General features: G+C 60.3%; 1 long non-coding RNA gene across 2 annotated transcripts in view; it reads left to right on the top strand.

The window, feature by feature from the left end:
• The window catches only part of LOC138809984 (uncharacterized), a 32247-nt gene extending 12286 nt beyond the window's left edge, over positions 1-19961 (top strand). The window contains exons 2-3 of one of the 2 annotated variants that reach the window (XR_011366984.1): positions 3579-3672; positions 19815-19961. This is a non-coding gene — a long non-coding RNA (uncharacterized lncRNA). Of the gene's footprint in view, positions 1-3578; positions 3840-19814 lie in introns of both variants that reach the window. The other variant, XR_011366983.1, reaches the window with a different exon arrangement.

Genomic DNA, 19961 nt, shown 5'->3' with positions numbered 1-19961 from the left:
CCTGGCTTCTCGGGAGAAGCGAGGCTCTGCTGGGCCTCCCGTCTCCTCCCACGTGACCCACCCACCCATTTAAGATGTGGCACCCCAGCACCACGTCCTCCCAGCCGGCATCCTTGGCCGTCCACAGTGGGTCTGCGGTAGAGCTGGGGGCTGGAGTGGTAGCGGGCACAGGGTGCTGTCTGGGAGGCGGTGGGGTGGGATTATTCTGGCAGGTCAGCGCCTGAGCGTGGCCTCTGCCCTTCCTGGCTAGGATGCACCCAGCCTTGCGCCCAGCCCAGCCCAGCCCACGCCAATTTGCTGTGCAGGGGAGCCCCCGGCCAGTCTTCCCTCCCATTGATAATTGCAGTGAGGGCTGAAGCAAAGCAGGAACTGGAAATACTAATTACCCGGACCTGATATGCGTGCACGGGGGCGGGGGGGGGGGGGAACGGGACGTGAAAGCGGGTAATTAAGAAGATTTACTGCGACCCCCCCTCCAGGCCACTCCTAGGCCAGACCCAGCCCCCTGAGATGCAGGGTCAGCCCTTCAGCTGCTTCGGTGGCCCGTCTGGGAAGGCCGCTCTTGGGAAGAAGGGACTGGATAGATAAGAGGAGGGAGAGGCCTGAGGAGGGCTCTGTGCAGCCCTCACCTCTGGGAGCAGCGGGTGCAGAGTGCAGCCAGAACCCGGGAGGATGGGCAGGGACCACACTTGAACCCCAAGGAATGCCACGCCCCCAGGTCCCGGGACAGTAGTGCTGCCCCTTTAACTGGGGTCTGGGGACACAGGGATCCTTGGCACCTCTCCATCAGACGGCTTTCCAGAACCTTCCCCTGGGGCCCATCTTCTGCCCCGCCCCGCTGACCTGGCCAGGTGAACCAGGCCCGGCTGTGGAGAGCGTGGCTGCTGCAGACACACACACACACACACACACACACACACACACACGCGCGCGCACCCGAATGCCGGGAAACCCCCACCGAAACACCCACGGGGCGCTGGAGCTGTGGATGCTTGCCTCTGAGCAAGTAAAGCCGCGCTGTCTGCTGGGAACTTTGGGGCTAAGCTTGAGAAGAGAACGGGGCCCGGAGGGAGGGAGGGGACCAGCCCTGGCCTGGGGCGAATGCATTCTTTGTTTCTCCTCTTTGGGCCTTGAGGTCCTGTTGGGAGACCCGCTGGCAGCCAGGGCTGGTGTCACTGTCTGTCACTGTCTCCTGTGATTCCGGGACTGAACTCCACCTTGCTGCTTAGGGGCTCTACCACCCGAGCAATGCTCCAACCCACGAAGAGCCTCGGTTCTTTTCAAGTTGGGATCTTGATCTACACCAGCACTGGCCTTTGCTTCCCCGAGGCGGATGCTGGGTGCTCCCCACAGCTCCCAGCCCTCAGCTGAGAAGGCAGGGAGGCCTCACAAACTTTTAGACCCAGGCTGGCCTTGAACCAGGCTCTCCTCAGTCTCCACCTCCACATAGCCACGGTCACAGGCTTGAGACACCCATCTGGATGGTGCCGACAGGAAAACAACATGGTGAGGGCCCTAAGGTTTGTGGGCGGCAAAGCCAGACATTACTGTCTGCTTTGGACAGACTAAAAGCCAGACATTACTATCTGCTTTGGACAGACTAAAAGGAAGAGCTTGCACTGATTTAGAAAGTTACTTAGGCCGGGCGCCAGTGGCTCACACCTGTAATCCTAGCTACTCAAGAGGCTGAGATCTGAGGATCTCAGTTCAAAGCCAGCCCAGGCAGGAAAGTCTGTGAGACTCTTGTCTCCAATGAACCACCAAAAAGCTGTGGCTCAAAGGGGCAGAGCACTAGGTTGGACAGAATTGCTCAGGGACAGTGGCCAGGCCTTGAGTTCAAGCTTCAAGTCTGAAGAAAAGATAAATTCCTAGGCGTGATCCAGCCCCTTTTTGCTTGAAGCACATTCAGAGGAAAATTTTGAAGGGATTGGATGGCTCTGCTGGATTCTGTGGCTCAAGCCTGGAATCCTGGCTGCTCAGAATTCTGGGATCTGAGAGCAGAGATTTGAATCAGAGATTTGAATCAGGCAGATAAATCCTCCAGACTCTTATCTCTAATTAATCAGCAAACATCGCAAAGAAGAGGCAGGGCTCTAGTGATTAGAATATCAACCTGAGCTAGGGAAAAAGCTGAGAAAGAATACAAGGCCCAGGGCTGGGAAGGTGGCTTAGTGGCCCTGTGCTTGCCTAACCCGCACGGAGCTCTGGGCTCTGTCCCTCAGTACCACATACTGGAAGTAGCGCTGTGGTAGAGTGCTGGCCTTGAGCAAAAGAAGCTCAGGGACAGCACCCAGGCCCTGAGTTCAAGCCCCGGGACTGAGGAAAAAAAAAAAAAGAGTACAAGGCCCTGAATTTAAACCTCAGTATCAGGGGGAAAAATGTTTTTTAAATAATTGGATGGCTGGGCACTGTGGCTCATGCCTGTAATCCTTGCTACTCAGGAGGCTGAAGTCTGGGTATCATGGCTTGAAGACAGCCCGGAATGTCTACAAGATTCTTATCTCCATTCTCCCCGCAAAAGCCAGAGTGGAGCTGTGGTTCAAGCCACGAGGGACCGCAGCTCAATGGGGGGCTGCGTGTCCCACCGAGGGCCCCAGGGGGAGATGGGAGCCAGGCTCCGGGAAGGCCAGGAGCCTGCCGGCCGGCCGGGAGCCACCCTCTCCCTGGAGGCGGGCGGGGTCACTGGGTGAAGGAGACCGGCCGGCCCACACCCGTGCCGGCTCCTCCAGTTTCCCAGATGTTGGGGCCCCGGGGGGTCAGGGCGGAGCTCAGCTGGCGGCACACACTGTGTTCTGGCTCGTTCCCGGGACACCAAGGGCCCGTGCCCCTTGATGCCGGGACTCCGGCGGCCCCTCTCCCAGCCATGCCCCCACCCTGCTCCCGAACACACTCACCCACAAACCCTACAGCCCGCTGAGGGGGCAGGGCAGCCCCGGTACCCCACAGCCTGGACTCAGCCAGCACCTTCCAAACCGTGCATCCAGAGCGGCCCCAGGCCCCGCCCGACCCCACCCCTGGACCCTCCTTCTCAGTTCACAAGTCTTTCTCCATGATCTCCAACCAGAAGACTCGTTCAACGGACAGAGCATGAGAAGACAGAAGAGTCCGGCAACTTCTAAGAGAAGAAGGAGGGGTGCGCACAGGTGGAACAATGCCCCCAACTCTCAGGGAATTTATTAGTGTTTTGGAACATAGTATGATGTGGCATCAACCATTTATGCAGAAATCCATAAGGCTTGTTGTTGTGAAGTGCAGCCCACGAGGGTTTTAAATGCTCACTCTGTTTTGGTAACTGACCATGGTGGGGAGTCTCTCGCTGGAATTCTGAGTATGGTAAGGCAGGAGACAATGCTCTTGGGGGTCCTCTGTAACTTCCAGGGATGTGCAAAAGTCCTGGGGTAGGGAAGAACTGGGACCAGGCTCTGCACAGAAAACGAATGCACTGTGTCTCGTGTAACCACCACCTGACCTTCTGCGTTTCTACTTTTCTGGCACTGTTTAAACCCCTCACAAATATTGACTCACTTGATCCTCAGCTAATACTATGATCCTGGTACTACTGCTATCTGTGTTTGCAGATGGAGTGAGAGGCTGAGATACCGGTGTGTGGTCACACAGCTAGGAAGCGGCTCCAGCGCGGGAGATCTGTCCCTGGCGTCCAGACCCTCACTGGTGAGACACCCTCCCTGCTTCCCACACTTGGAGCCAGCCTGCTTTTACTTGTTGGGAAATCTTTGTGGGAAGGACAACAAATCTGAGATGACCTGCAGTCCGCAAGCCAATCAGCAGTCACGTGACCACACCCCTGCACTTCCTGTTGGCAGCCATTCTCTGTCCAGGTTTGTGATGGTGCACGGGGACAGCCCCGCTCCAGCTGGCCAGCCTTGCCGGTCACGTCCTCGCTGCCCTTCCCCCTTCCCCTCCCTCCCTTCTCCGCCCTCCTCCCTGCCCCTCCCTGGTCTGTCCTGTGCACTCTCCTGGGCTCCTCAGGCCTTCACACTTGCCTTGTCTCGGTCTGGAGCAGATTCATCACAGATCCTCGCACCAGCCTCCCCCCTCCCCCCATCGCACCCCCAAGGCAGGGCCTGGGCGCCGTCCCTGAGCTTTTGTGCTCAAGGCTGGTGCTCTACCGCTTTGAGCCACAGCCGCACTTCCAGCTCTTTGGTGGTTCATTGGAGACAAGGGTCTCTTGGACTTTCCTGCCTGAGCTGGCTTTGAACTGCGATCCTCAGATCTCAGCCTCCCGAGTAGCTAGGATGATGGGTGTGAACTACCAGTGCCAGGCAAGCAAGGAACATGCGCGTGGATGTGTTGTCTCTGAGCACAAAGCACAGACGAGGGATGCAAACGATTCTCAGAGCCCAGCTCCTGAGGAGGTCAGGAGTGGGGCTGGCTTCCCGCGGCCTCCCCGGGTTTGCGCCTGGGACCCCCTTCCCGGCCCCCAGCCCCGTGCAGCCCAGAGCCACGTCCTAAACCCGCCTGTCTGGGGGCTCCTCCTGCTGGGCCAGGGCATAGGTGCCCGGGGCCTGGGAGGGCAGGGCTGGGGCTGGGAGGATGCCCCCCCAGGGATGGGGCAGGGAGCTTGGGGAGTCTGGGCCTGGAGGGCAGCCCCCCGGCCCCCAGGCACAGGAGCGGGAGAGAGCTGAGCGCCTCCAGACCCCGGCCGCCCTGCCCGCCTCTCCCCCTGCCCGGGAGGAGGGGAACCGAGGGGTGGCTAGCAGGCTCCTGGGGAGGTGGTCAGCCTGCCACTTCCTGGGGGACCCAAGATGAGGGCTGGCGCCCCAGGAATGCTGGGTAAATCAGTGGGGCTGCTACCCTAAAAGGGTCAACTTCCTGAGGTGACCCATCTCCCGAACTCTGAGTGTCCTGAGATGCAGCGGCAGCTCGGGGTCCCGGGGCGGTTCCCCAGGAGGACAGCACTGGGCGGGGGGGGGGAACCCCGGGCAGAGGTGGGGAGACCCCGGGCAGGGAGACCCCAGGCAGGGAGACCCCGGCCGGTCGGCATGGCTGTGCTCGGGCTCTTGAAGTCAGCAAGGCTCCGACCTGTGGAGCACCGCTGCGTGGGTTAGTCCTGTGGAGCACTGTGTGGGTTAGTCCTGTGGAGCACCGCTGTGTGGGTTAGTCCTGTGGAGCACTGTGTGTGTTAGTCCTGTGGAGCACTGTGTGGGTTAGTCCTGTGGAGCACTCCTGTGTGGGTTAGTCCTGTGGAGCACTGTGTGTGTTAGTCCTGTGGAGCATTGTGTGGGTTAGTCCTGTGGAGCACTGTGTGGGTTAGTCCTGTGGAGCACTGTGTGGGTTAGTCCTGTGGAGCACTGTGTGTGTTAGTCCTGTGGAGCGCCGCTGTGTGGGTTAGTCCTGTGGAGCACTCCTGTGTGGGTTAGTCCTGTGGAGCACTCCTGTGTGGGTTAGTCCTGTGGAGCACCGCTGTGTGGGTTAGTCCTGTGGAGCACTGTGTGTGTTAGTCCTGTGGAGCGCCGCTGTGTGGGTTAGTCCTGTGGAGCACTGTGTGGGTTAGTCCTGTGGAGCACTGTGTGGGTTAGTCCTGTGGAGCACTCCTGTGTGGGTTAGTCCTGTGGAGCACTGCTGTGTGGGTTAGTCCTGTGGAGCACTGTGTGGGTTAGTCCTGTGGAGCACTCCTGTGTGGGTTAGTCCTGTGGAGCACCGCTGTGTGGGTTAGTCCTGTGGAGCACTCCTGTGTGGGTTAGTCCTGTGGAGCACCGCTGCGTGGGTTAGTCCTGTGGAGCACTGTGTGGGTTAGTCCTGTGGAGCACTGTGTGGGTTAGTCCTGTGGAGCACCGCTGCGTGGGTTAGTCCTGTGGAGCACTGTGTGGGTTAGTCCTGTGGAGCACTGTGTGGGTTAGTCCTGTGGAGCATCGCTGTGTGTGTTAGTCCTGTGGAGCACTGTGTGGGTTAGTCCTGTGGAGCACCGCTGCGTGGGTTAGTCCTGTGGAGCACCGCTGTGTGTGTTAGTCCTGTGGAGCGCCGCTGTGTGGGTTAGTCCTGTGGAGCACTGTGTGTGTTAGTCCTGTGGAGCACTCCTGTGTGGGTTAGTCCTGTGAGCACTGTGTGGGTTAGTCCTGTGGAGCACCGCTGTGTGGGTTAGTCCTGTGGAGCACTGTGTGGGTTAGTCCTGTGAGCACTGTGTGGGTTAGTCCTGTGAGCACTGTGTGGGTTAGTCCTGTGGAGCACCGCTGTGTGGGTTAGTCCTGTGGAGCACTGTGTGGGTTAGTCCTGTGGAGCACTGTGTGGGTTAGTCCTGTGGAGCACCGTGTGGGTTAGTCCTGTGGAGCACTCCTGTGTGTGTTAGTCCTGTGGAGCACTGTGTGGGTTAGTCCTGTGGAGCACTGTGTGGGTTAGTCCTGTGAGCACTGTGTGGGTTAGTCCTGTGGAGCACTGTGTGGGTTAGTCCTGTGGAGCACTGTGTGGGTTAGTCCTGTGAGCACTGTGTGGGTTAGTCCTGTGGAGCACCGCTGCGTGGGTTAGTCCTGTGACTCGACCTGGAGGAAGAGCTGTGGGTGATGCCCGGGAAGCTGTAGCTGCTTCTTCGCGGAGCCCCAGAAGCCAGAGCTGCGCCCACGTTTGCAGGAACAACTCTCAGGACCTCCCTGATCTCCAGCCCTGGGGTCCCCCCCACCCCACTTTTTTTTTCTGGTCTCAGGGCCTGAACTCTGGGCCTGGGCGCTGTCCCTCAGCTCTTCAGCTCAAGGCGAGCGCTCTACCACTGGAGTCACAGCGCCACTTCCTGCTTTCTGGTGGTTATTTGGAGATAAGAGTTTCACGGACTTTCCTGCCTGGGCCGGCTTTGAACTGCGACCCTCAGATCAGCTTCCTGAGTAGCTGGGACGACAGGCGGGAGCCACCACCGCCCTGCCCCTGGGGGTTTCCAGTCAGGAAATGACACACACTCGGGCCTTGTTTTCTCTCCTGGAGGTTGGGCAGCCGTTTGACGGCGGGGGTGAGCGGTGTCTTCGAGTTGTCTCCTCTGGTCTGTCGGGAGATGTGGTGAGTTTTTGCAGGCTCCTCCGTGGGCTGTGATTCCAGGGCTGGGAGATGCAGCATGGTTGGTGGGGGCGGGTGGTGGGGGGTGTGAGGGGCGGTGGTGGTGTGTGGTGTGAGGGGGGGATGGTGTGAGGGGTAAGGGGCGGGTGGTGTGAGGGCAGGTAGTGTGAGGGGCAGGTGGTGGGGGGTGTGAGGGAAGGTGATGGGGGGTGTGAGGGGCAGGTGGCGGGCAATGTAAGGGCAGGACACTGGTGTAAGGGCAGGACACTGGTGTGAGGGCAGGACACTGGTCTAAGGGCAGGACGCTGGTGTGAGGGGTGGGTGGTGTGAGGGCAGGTGGTGTGAGGGGCAGGTGGTGTGTGGTGTGAGGGGTGGGTGGTGTGAGGGGTGTGTGGTGTGAGGGGCGGGTGGTGTGAGGGCAGGTAGTGTGAGGGGCAGGTAGTGTGGTGTGAGGGGCAGGTGAGGGGGGTGTGAGGGCGGGTGGTGGGTGGTGTGAGGGCAGGTGGGGGGGGTGTGAGGGGCAGGTGGCGGGCAGTGTAAGGGCAGGACACTGGTGTGAGGGCAGGACACTGGTGTGAGGGCAGGACAGTGGTGTGAGGGCAGGACGCTGGTGTGAGGGCAGGACACTGGTGTGAGGGGTGGGTGGTGTGAGGGCAGGTGGTGTGTGGTGTGAGGGGTGTGTGGTGTGAGGGGTGGGTGGTGTGAGGGCAGGTGGTGTGAGGGGCAGGTGGTGTGAGGTGTGAGGGGCGGGTGGTGTGAGGGCAGGTAGTGTGAGGGGCAGGTGGTATGTGGTGTGAGGGGCAGGTGGGGGGGTGTGAGGGCGGGTGGTGGGTGGGCAGGTGGGGGGGTGTGAGGGGCAGGTGGCGGGCAGTGTAAGGGCAGGACACTGGTGTGAGGGCAGGACAGTGGTGTGAGGGCAGGACGCTGGTGTGAGGGCAGGACACTGGTGTGAGGGGTGGGTGGTGTGAGGGCAGGTGGTGTGAGGGGCAGGTGGTGTGTGGTGTGAGGGGTGTGTGGTGTGAGGGGTGTGTGGTGTGAGGGGCAGGTGGTGTGTGGTGTGAGGGGCGGGTGGTGTGAGGGGTGAGGGGCGGGTGGTGTGAGGGGCAGGTAGTGTGAGGGGCAGGTGGACGCTGGTGTGAGGGGCAGCTGGACACTGGTGTGAGGGCAGGATGGACTGCCAAGGCAGGGCTGTTCTTGGTGGTGGACGCCCAACTATTCCAGTGTACCGCAGCAGCAAACCACACACGGAGCCGAGCCGTGTAAACCACAGAAACGCCTCCTCTCACAGCCCCGAGGCCGCAGGGCGGGGTGCTGGGGCTGCCCAGCCTCTCACAGCCCGGAGGCTGAGGCCGCAGGGCGGGGTGCTGGCGGAGGCTGCCCGGTCACTGCTGCGTGGCGACGTCCCCAAGCCGCCCTGTCTTCACCCGGCTGTCTTTGTACAAGGACACCGGTCCACTGGGACCAGGGCCAGCCTCCGCGGAGGCCCTGTCTTCAGATGAGGCCCCGTTCCTCGGCGCACAGTACCCTGCACCTGCACCTGCTCCTGCTCCTGCAGGGGTGTGGGTGGGTTTCGACGAAAGCATCTCGGAATGCGCCCACAGAGTCTTTGTGGCCCCGGGACTCGAGGGGGACCCTGGGGACAGGGAGGTTCATTGGCCTGTCACCCCAAGAGAAAGAACAAGTCTGTGCCAGGGGTGTCAGGGCCGGCTTTCTCCTTCTTGCCAGTCTCTCCGCATCCAGAGCCGAACCCGAACCCAGCACCCTGTGACAGGTGAGGATGAGGCCCGGCCTCCATCCTGCCTCCACCAGCCTCCTCCCTGCTCCTCATCCATCTTGTGAGTCCTCCCCGTGAGCAGCTGGAGGGGCAGGGACGCGGCCCACGGCCCTGACCAGTCCACGCAGCATCAGAGCGTGGGGGCGGGGCAGCAGCCCACACCCACGGAGGTGCAGACGCTGTGTGCCCTGCACGCGCCTGCGTGGGCGTGCTAGGAGGTAACGGTGTGCCCTCGTGTGGGGCCGGGTGTGTGCACACACCCTGGGGCACCGGGAGCAGGTGAGGCCCCTGCCTGCAGACACAAAGCTGTGATCCACCCACAGATGGGCTGGAGGCGGGGGGGGGGGGGGGGGGGGGGGGGCGCTGAGGCGGGGGGGGGCTGAGGCGGGGGGGGCTGAGGCGGGGGGGCTGAGGCGGGGGGGCTGAGGCGGGGGGGCTGAGGTGGGGGGGGCTGAGGCGGGGGGGGCTGAGGCGGGGGGGCTGAGGTGGGGGGGGCTGAGGGGGGGGGCTGAGGCGGGGGGGGCTGAGGCGGGGGGGCTGAGGTGGGGGGGGCTGAGGGGGGGGGCTGAGGCGGGGGGGGGCGCTGAGGCGGGGGGGTGCTGAGGCGGGGGGGCTGAGGCGGGGGGGCTGAGGTGGGGGGGGCTGAGGGGGGGGGCTGAGGCGGGGGGCTGAGGCGGGGGGGCTGAGGCGGGGGGGCTGAGGTGGGGGGGCTGAGGTGGGGGGGCTGAGGTGGGGGGGGCTGAGGCGGGGGGGCTGAGGCGGGGGGGGCTGAGGGGGGGGGCTGAGGCGGGGGGGGCTGAGGGGGGGGCTGAGGCGGGGGGCTGATGCGGGGGGGCTGAGGTGGGGGGGCTGAGGTGGGGGGGGCTGAGGCGGGGGGGCTGAGGTGGGGGGGGAGGGGCTGAGGTGGGGGGGGCTGAGGCGGGGGGGGCTGAGGCGGGGGGGGCTGAGGCGGGGGGGCTGAGGTGGGGGGGGCTGAGGGGGGGGGCTGAGGCGGGGGGGGAGGGGCTGAGGTGGGGGGCTGATGCGGGGGGGCTGAGGTGGGGGGGTGCTGAGGCGGGGGTGCTGAGGTGGGGGGGCTGAGGTGGGGGGGGCTGAGGCGGGGGGGGCTGAGGCGGGGGGGGCTGAGGCGGGGGGGCTGAGGTGGGGGGGGCTGAGGGGGGGGGCTGAGGCGGGGGGGGAGGGGCTGAGGTGGGGGGCTGATGCGGGGGGGCTGAGGTGGGGGGGCTGAGGTGGGGGGGCTGAGGTGGGGGGGCTGAGGTGGGGGGGGCTGAGGCGGGGGGGCTGAGGCGGGGGGGCTGAGGCGGGGGGGCTGAGGTGGGGGGGGCTGAGGGGGGGGGCTGAGGCGGGGGGGGAGGGGCTGAGGTGGGGGGCTGATGCGGGGGGGCTGAGGTGGGGGGGCTGAGGCGGGGGGGCTGAGGTGGGGGGGCTGAGGTGGGGGGGGCTGAGGTGGGGGGGGCTGAGGCGGGGGGGGCTGAGGCGGGGGGGGCTGAGGCGGGGGGGCTGAGGTGGGGGGGCTGAGGCGGGGGGGAGGGGCTGAGGCGGGGGGGCTGAGGCGGGGGGGCTGAGGTGGGGGGGGCTGAGGTGGGGGGGGCTGAGGCGGGGGGGGCTGAGGCGGGGGGGGCTGAGGCGGGGGGGCTGAGGCGGGGGGGGCTGAGGCGGGGGGGCTGAGGCGGGGGGGCTGAGGCGGGGGGGGGCTGAGGCCGGGGGGGGGCTGAGGCCGGGGGGGCTGAGGCCGGGGGGGCTGAGGCGGGGGGGCTGAGTCGGGGGGGGCTGAGGCGGGGGGGGCTGAGGCGGGGGGGGCTGAGGCGGGGGGGGCTGAGGCGGGGGGGGCTGAGGTGGGGGGGGCTGAGGCGGGGGGGCTGAGGCGGGGGGGCTGAGGCGGGGGGGCTGAGGCGGGGGGGCTGAGGCGGGGGGGCTGAGGCGGGGGGAGGGGCTGAGGCGGGGGGGCTGAGGCGGGGGGGTGCTGAGGCGGGGGGGCTGAGGCGGGGGGGTGCTGAGGCGGGGGGGCTGAGGCGGGGGGGTGCTGAGGCGGGGGTGCTGAGGCGGGGGGGCTGAGGCGGGGGGAGGGGCTGAGGCGGGGGGGCTGAGGCGGGGGGAGGGGCTGAGGCGGGGGGGCTGAGGCGGGGGGGTGCTGAGGCGGGGGGGCTGAGGCGGGGGGGTGCTGAGGCGGGGGGGCTGAGGCGGGGGGGTGCTGAGGCGGGGGTGCTGAGGCGGGGGGGTGCTGAGGCGGGGGGGCTGAGGCGGGGGGGCTGAGGCGGGGGGGGGCTGAGCCCCGGGTGTGAGCACCTCAGCTTGGTGTTGCACCCACCTGGAGACTAGACTGCTGTGCATCTCCAGCGGGAGCCGCGGGGCACTGAGCACACCGGGACGCAGGCATGGGAGGGCGCAGAGCTGATGTGGGGGCTGAGTCCCCAGCCAGCCAAAGGGGCCAACCCTGGGCTGCCTGGAGAGGGAAGCGGAGCTAGATGGCCACGTGTGCAAGGGCTGGGCCAAAACACAGGGCTGTGGCTCGCTGGGCCCTCAGTCCAGGTGCTTGGCAGCAAAGGCCTGGCTCCCAGCCCCTTCGGCCCCAGCTGGGCCAGGTCAGAGACCTCCACCTCCTGGCAGTGATCTAGGCTGGCTGCAGTGATTTTCTCATCCCTAACACGAGTATGGGGCATTCCAGCAGCCACTGTGCATATAGACGCGTCTGCAGGTGTGTATTCAACTGCACACACAGACGCATTTGCAGGGGTGTATTCAACTGCACACACAGACACGTCTGCAGGTGTGTATTCAACTGCACACACAGACGCATTTGCAGGGGTGTATTCAACTGCACACACAGACACGTCTGCAGGTGTGTATTCAACTGCACACACAGATGCATTTGCAGGGGTGTATTCAACTGCACACACAGACATGTCTGCAGGTACGTATTCAATTGCACACACAGATGTGTCTGCAGGTACGTATTCAGCTGCCCACACAGACGCACCTGCAGGTACGTACTCAGGCAGTGGCAGCCACCGTTACCAGCTCAGCAGCCGTGATGGTCATGAATTACCGTGAGTGCACCACCTGCCAGGGTCAGGCTCCCCGTGAACTGTGTGGTGCCCCATGGTCTCCAGTCCCTTCCTGCTCTGAGGTACTATAGTGATGAGGATCAGTCATGACTAGTTACCATGGTGACCAGGTTGCTATGGGGATGCTGTAATTAAAGCCAGCTTGGGTCAGGCCGGCCCAGAGATGCTCCATTATGCGCATGGGCTTCTGTGCATCGCCACAGCTTCATGCACGCTCGTTTATGCATCTGTGCACCTTCGTTATGCACAAGCATGTCTGCCCTCCACACCACCTCCACTGTGCACATCTCTGACACGTTCGCATATGTGCGTCTTTCTCTTTCTACCCATCACATGCATGTCTGCATTTCCGCACACATCCCTGTCATACACATGCATGTCTGTGCATTTCCACATATCCCTGTCACACATATGCATGTCTGTACATTTCCACACACACCCCTGTCACACAATGCATGTCTGCATTTCTACACATGCCCCTCTGACACATACATGCATGTCTGCATTTCCACACACACCTGTCACACACATGCATGCCTGTGCATTTCCACACACCCTTTCACACACATGCATGCCTGCATTTCTACACCCCTGTCACACACGCATGTCTGCATTTCCACACACACCTCTGTCACAACATGCATGTTTGTGCATTTCCACACACAACCCTCTGTCACACATGCACGTCTGCATTTCTACACATATCTGTCATACATGCATGTCTGCATTTCTATACACATCCCTCTGTCACACACATGCCTGCATTTCCACACAGCCCTGTCACACACACGCATGGCCATGGTGCATCCCAGCCTGAGGATGGAGGCTGGAGACTGCGCCTGCAGGGAGGGCCCCGAGGCCTCCCGCCTCACGAGCTGTGAGAGCCAGATGACCGTCTGGAGCTGTGGCAGCGGTGACACTCGTGGGGTTGCAGGTCTGCTTCCCCAGGGCACCAGCCCAGGGCCGGGCCTTGTGGGCAGTTGTGTAACCAGACCTGGGGGGCGGCCTGGAACCTACAGAGGAAATGCTCCATGAGAGCCGCACTCCCGACACTCAGTCCCGAGCCAGACTATAGCCCTCCGAGGCTGACGCTGACAGCGGCCCAGGCGCCGGCCCGAGGGCCAAGTACAGTTGAGCCAGGCCGCCGGCCCTCTTGGCTTTTACCTTCCCCTCTGCTCTTTAAGTCCGTCAGCTGCATCGTTACTGCCATATGCCTGGAGCACTCAGGGGTCTTCTGAGTGCCCGCCAGAATCATGCCATACAGCCCTCCCCCCTGCACGCTGGGCTCCAGCCCGCACCTCCCATCTCCATCCCCTGCGCACACCGAGCCCGATGATGAAGGCCTGGGGCGGGCCTATCACAGCAATGGCCTCCTCTGGTTCCCACGCCGTGGGTCAGTCAGCTGCAGAGGTGTCCGCCCTCTTGTGCAGGGGAAGGAGAGCAGTGGGCACCAACCACGGCCAGGAAGCGGGGAGGGGGGGCCCGGGGGGGTGCACAGGGAGGGGCGGGCCCCCCCAGCACTCCCACTATTGCATTAAGGCTCATAACTAACGCCAGACACAGACACACCCGGGGTATGCTTCTGGGATCTCCTGGGCGATTCCCAGCCCAACCACACTGTTCCAGAGTGTGTGCAGTGGACTGTAGTTGCAGCTTGTCCTCCACGCGGTTGACTGAGCTTGACCTCCGCGCGATCTTCAGCCAAGAGCACCTGGCTGCTGGCGTGCAGTGACAGCGCCCCCTCCTTGACATCCCCAGGAGTGGTTAGCACTCAGGTCACTCAGGTGCACAACACTGAACAGACTCAAGCTGCTGGCTGGGGGAAGGGGGCGGGGGCGCGCTCGGCCCGTTGCCTGAAGCTACCGGTCTTTCCGGCCTTACCAGCAATGCTCCTGAAAGAATATGGCCTTCTCAGGAGATGGAAGATGGAAATCTGTCTGTGTCTTCTTCTTGGTTCCTACTTCTCCACTGGTTTCACTTATACTCGTCCATTTGCTCATTTATTTTGGAGTAAGGCCTTGCTGTGTCACCCAGGCCGGTGTTCTGGGCCTCGATCTCCGGGGATCTGATCCTCCCACTTCGGCCGCCCATGTGGCTGAGACTACAGCCCCGAGCCTGTCCCCGCTCCCACGCCGTCTTGAGGCTTCCATGTGGCTTTCTCTGGATCCCTCTGAGTAAATGATGTTGTATGCAAAAGCAGGAATCACAGAAGGCTCGGCAGTCCGAGTCCCGGGGACACCAAATGGAGGGACAATGAAGTGTGTTGCGCCGCACTAAGACACTGTGCCTCTCCAGCCATGTGAGCAACCCTGGTCTTGCAAAGAGAATATCTTTATAGGGCTGGGGGCTCGGGTGGAAGGGTGGATTTACTATTTACAACAGTTGCCCTGAGGTCTGGTGAAGGCTTTGGGCTGCTGCGGCTGGAGGCTATGGGGGTGGGAGTTAACAGTTAGGTCAGGTCTGTCTGGTCACCTGATTGTGGGGGAAGGGCTGAGGACCTAAGATGGTTATTGTTAAGACAAAATGGGGAGGGAATTGCTAAGAGGCCACTCCAGCTGACAGAAACCCCTCCCCTCCCCTCCCTGCGCCTGGGTTTTTCTTCTTTGTGGCTCTGGCTGATCTCTGGCTGCCCTGCTTGCTTCTAACAGGTGGAAGGGCGGTAAAGGCTTGGGGTGCCAGGTGAACTAGATCTGCACACCTGTAACAAAGCACCACAGTGAGGATACAAGCACAGCCAGACCCTGGTGGTCCACTCCAAGCCATTCAGGAGGCTGAGATCTGGGGCTCGTGGTTCAAAGCCAGCTCAGGCAGGAAAGTCCACGAGACTCTTTTCTCCAGTTGACCACTAAAGAGCAGAAATGGAGTTGTGGCTGGAATGGCAGAGCAGCTGCCTTACCAGCCTTCAGCCTTCAGGGAAGAGAGCTGAGCAAGAGCCAGGGGGTGCTGGGTTCAAGCCCCAGTACTGGCACAAAGTAGAAGCAAAGGAAAGCAATTTCAATAAGCTCGGCCCGCTCCAGGGAGGTCAGCACACTGCCAATCCATGCGAATCAACATCAAAATGTTTGGGTGAGTAATCTGCTTTTGTTGGTTTGATTGTTGTACTGAGCTTCCAAAAACTCTGTATTCACAGTTAAGACACATCTCAGTTCTGACTTTAAATTTTCAACCACTGAAGTGAAAGCCATACCAGAGCAATCCGAGTGCTATTAAAGGAAAAACAGGTTGAACTGGTTTTGTCTTTGAATTTAAATACATCTTTAAACAGGGTCTGTCCCCCAGCCTCTGTGAATGGGCTCGGCCGGGTGTGAGTGCCACCCAGTGGCCAGGCCTGGTACTGCCTGAAGCCAGGCGTGAATTTCTAGGAATTTTTCTTTTTTTAAAAATTATTATTAAGTAGTTGTGCAAAGAGGTTCCACTTTCACAAATCAGGTGATGGGCATAATGCTCCTGCTCAGTGTCAGCCCGGTTCCTTGGGGGGGGCACACAACGTGGGGACCTGTGCAGTGTGTGTTCAGTTGCAGAGGATTTTTGTAGGGTTTCCACACCAGCCCATCTCTCTCTCCTGGGAAGCCAGGCTCCGGTGTGGTAGGAGCAGTCTCCCCCGCCCCTCTTCTCTGCCGGGGCCACCTGATTAGAACATTAGCCATGGTGGGCCGCTGAACATCCAGAAGGCCAGCTGCTCTTCCAGCCCACCCCTAGCCGCAGAGTAGGGCTGCGAGCACTGGGTGTGCGCGTCGGGGGACAGGGACCACGTCTCTGCCTGGGGCCATCCCTCCCTTGCTGGACACTTAAAAATGGATGAGGTAAGTGCTGGTGGCTGGCACCTGCCACCCTAGCTACTCAGGAGGCTGAGATCTGAGGGTTGCTGTTCAAAGCCAGCCTGAGCAGGAAAGTCTGCCAGCCTCTTACCTCCAATTAACCAGCAAAAATGCTGGAAGTGGAGCTGTCTCAAGTGATAGCGCGCTAGTATTGTGCAGTAACACTCAGAGCCAGCACTAGGCCCTGAGTCCATACCCAAGGACTAGCGCGCGCGCACACACACACACACACACACACACACACACACACACACACACACACACACACACACACACATGCACACACAGGGCTGCTGTCTTGGGCTGCAGTGAAGAGACCCCGAGGCGGTGTGGGCTCTCTGGGGCCTGGCTGCCCTCGGTGTGGCTGTCAGGCAGGAGCTGGAGTCCTGCATGCTCAGAAACATGAAGGTGTTCATGTGGCTGGGGGCTCCGCTCCCGGCACAATTCGTATCAGCCAAACGTTGGCGGAGTCTTCCTGGAGGAACGCCTGCCTGTCCTCACGACCACACTCCCACAGTCCCTGCACAAGGCAGCGTGCCCTAGAGGCTCCCGATGGGAGGAAGCTGCTGTCCCCGGGAGGGATGGCCTTCGGCCGGCCCCATCCCGCCCTGCAGGTCCGGCCAGCCCGCGTGGCTTGCTCCTGCCTGGCCGGGCGGCGGGCACGTCCCGGCGGCGGGCTCATCCTCAGCCTCTGCTGCTGGGGAGCTGGCCAGGCACCCAGCCGGCTGGGCTGCTGGGCGGGCGCTCCTGCGGCCTCCTCCCTCCCGCGCCCGGAGAGCTGTGCACCCGCTGGGAGTCACCATCTCCAAGGCAGGCGACACGATTCCTGGAAATGTCTCTGTGTGCAAAGGTCCAAGCATGAGCACGCACATCTTCCCGGAGCTGCCAGGCGCCAGAGATGGTTCCCCCCCCCCCCCCCCCGCCACCTGCAGGAGGAGAGTCTGCTTGCTGAGCCCCGGCCAGTGGACAGGCGCCCTGTGGTTTAGGAGGTCACTTGGGGATGTGACTGTGGGTGTGACCGTGGAGAGGTGGCAGCCACAGGTGAACACAAGGCCGTTTTGGTGGCCTCAGTGATGGCGTGAGTGCGGGAAGGAGCTTCCTGGCTCCTGGGGGGAGGGGACGGCCAGGGCTCCTGCGCCCGCCCGCCCTCTGCACATCTCTATTTCGTGTTCTTATACCATAATAAAGTCATCATGGGCTGGCCGGGCCCTCCTGAACTCTGGCCATGCCAGCGTGTCACCAGGCCTGGGAAGCCCCCGGGGCTGGACTGTCCCCTGCTGCGTGGCATGAGGCTCTGGGGGAGCCCGGCGGGCGGGGTGGAGCCCCATTGGCAGAGGGAGTTGAAGTTGTTCTTCTGGACTCGGGCAGTGTGGTGACGCCACCGGAGCCGAGCCACTGGGACAGGGCCATTCGGTCTGGCAGAAGGGGCAGCGCTGCCTTCCGGTGCCTTCCGGCAGGATGGAGGACAGGTGCTGGGAGGCCTGGGGAGGAGCGCGGAGGGAGGTCAGGAAGCAGGGAGCCAGAGGGCAGCCAGGTCCAGCCGGGAGCTCTGGGGCTCACCTGTGGCCCGGAGGAGCCCCACCCCTCCCCCACAATGATAACACCTTCGCGACCATAGCAGGCTATACAGTCAATACCCCCAAATCGGTAGCTTTTCTGTATATCAACAATGAACAGGCTGAGAAAGGAATCAGGACAATAATTCAATTGGCAATCGCCTCAAAAACAATAAAATACCTAGGCATTAATCAATGAAAACTCTAAAACCTTGGAGAAAGAAGTTGCAACGGACACCATGGATGGCAGACCGCCAGGCCCATGGGAATTGGCCGTTCTGCCAAAGGCAATCTGCAGACTCAGGGCGGTACCCACCAAAGCCCTAAGGCCATTTTTCACCCAGAAACAGAAAACCCAGCTGGGTGCAGGTGGCTCACGCCTGTAATCCTGGCCACTCAGGAGGCTGAGATCTGAGGATCGCAGCTCAAAGCCAGCCCCAGCAAGAAAGTCCATGAAGCTTTTAATACCAGTTACCCACCAGAAAACCAGAAGTGGTACTATGGCTCAAAGTGGTAGAGCACTGGCCTTAAGAGAAAGAGCTCAGGAATAGCGTTCAGGCCCTGAGTTCAAGCCCCACAAGAGAAAAAAAATGAAATAGAAAAATGAATCCAAAATTTTACATAGAAGCAATAAAAGATCCCAAAGGGGAAAGCAGTCATGAGTGAAAGGTGCCATGATACCAGATTTCAAATTATACTACAAGTTACATAATAAAACAGCATAGTATAGACATAAAGACGGGGTGAAGACCAATGGAACAGAATAGAAGACCCAAGAATAAAGCCACACCATCTGATTTTCAACAAAGGAGCCCAAGAACATACACGGGACAAAAGAAGCCCTCTTCAGTGAGTGGTGCTGGGAAACCGGGTGACTGAAACCTGATCCTTATGTCTCTTCCAGTACAAAAAATCAAGCGCAGAGTCCTTTGTGTAGAGGAGGTAAACACGTCATCTGGCCAGGGGGGCGCTGCTGTCCATTGGTTGGCCGGTCAGGCGGGTGGGACATAGGCTTAGAGTGACAGCCCTGCTCCCTCCTCCTCAGCCTTCCCAACGCTCAGCTTTTGCTGATGGAAAGCTGAGTGGAGACAGCGGTGTTAAGTCACAGTGCTTGCATTTGTGTTTGGTTCTTCGGTGTTAAGTCACAGTGCTTGCATTTGTGTTTGGTTCTTCGGTGTTAAGTCACAGTGCTTGCATTTGTGTTTGGTTCTTCGGTGTTAAGTCACAGTGCTTGCATTTGTGTTTGGTTCTTGGCCACTGATAAAATTCCTTATTTGTTGATGTCCATTCACCTGTTCACATTCTGGAGCCATTTTTCCTTGTGGTCTTAGCATCTTTGTCCTGTGGGCTTAGAGAAGTTCCTTTTGATTGCTTCCATGTCTTCCTCTGATTCTGTCTTTGTTACTGGGTTCGTTTCATCTGCCACTGACGAACACCTTGTTTTGATGTAATGTAATGTACAGAGACAGTCAGACAGAGACAGAGAGACAGAGGAGGGAGGGGAAGGGGAGGAAGAAGGAGAAGAAGAGGGACACTCATACTTACACCTTATAGATTAGAACTTAAAAGAATTTCTGTGTGGGGGCTGGGAAGGTGGCTCAGTGGTAGAGCGCTTGCCTTGCATGCATGAGGCCCTGGGTTCAATTCCTCAGCACCACAGAAGCAAAAAGAAAAAAGCCAGAAGTGGCACTGTGGCTCAAGTGGTAGAGCACTAGCCTTGAGCTGAAGAGCTGAGGGACAGCGCCCAGGCCCAGAGTTCAGGCCCCATAACCAGACCCCCCCAAAAAAAAAGAATTTCTGTGTGTTCCAGTTCTGGGGCTTGAACTCAGAGCCTGGGATTTGTCCCTTAGCTTTTTGGCTCAAAACTGGTGCTCTATCGCTTGAACCACACCTCCATTTCTAGCTTTTTGGTGGGTCCTTGGAGACAAGAGCCTCACAGACTTTCCTACCTGGGCGACCCTCAGATCTCAGCCTGTCGAGTGGCTAGGATTACAGAAGTGAGCCACCAGTCAGGGGGCTTGAACTCTGGGCCTGGGCGCTGTCCCTCAGCTCTTCAGCTCAAGGCGAGCACTCTACCACTTGAGCCACAGCGCTGCTTCCGGTTTTCTGGTGGTTATTTGGAGATAAGAGTCTCATGGACTTTCTTGCCTGAGCGTGAGCTGCCAATGCCCAGCTTGTTGCTTTGTTTTGAGAGATCCTCAGCATCAAAGTCCTAAAGATATTCTGAATTCCCCACAAAGTATTTAGTGTTAATTTCACATTTAGATTTTCCTTTCATCTAAGGAATCTAGTTTTACTTGTCTCCTGGAGACTCAATTTTAATTCATAATCTTACTTGCTCTTTAATTTCTTGATTTATTCCCTAGGAGAGTTGTTTTTTCTCTCTCTCTCTCTCTGAAAGATGCAGTTATTTTTTCCTGGGAAAAGACTGGCACAGTCTGTACAGGACATGAGGAAGAACTTCATAGCTGGTGGCCGCAATTTCCAGCGAGAGACAAAGTGTCCGCTGGTGACGGGGCTGTGACAGAAGAAAGGAAATAAAAATTGATTTCCAGCAAAGTGCTTCAGGAATCATTAAACTTGACATTTTGTTCTGTTGCAGGCTGGAACCTTTATGAGAACTAAAAATAATCCCAATTTACTTCCTGTCCTGCATTCTCGAAGGGAGATGTCATGGCCCAAATGCAAAATGCAGTGAACCAGCCTTGTCAACTCTAATTGCAAAGACTCAATTGATTACTGCAGCTGC

The sequence above is a fragment of the Dipodomys merriami genome, unplaced genomic scaffold (assembly GCF_024711535.1).
Source record: "Dipodomys merriami isolate MVZ:Mamm:240054 unplaced genomic scaffold, mDipMer1.0.p SCAF_5, whole genome shotgun sequence".
NCBI classification, from domain to species: domain Eukaryota; kingdom Metazoa; phylum Chordata; class Mammalia; order Rodentia; family Heteromyidae; genus Dipodomys; species Dipodomys merriami.
The sequence above is the reverse complement of the archived record's forward strand: the minus strand, read 5'-3'. Positions and strand labels throughout refer to the sequence as shown.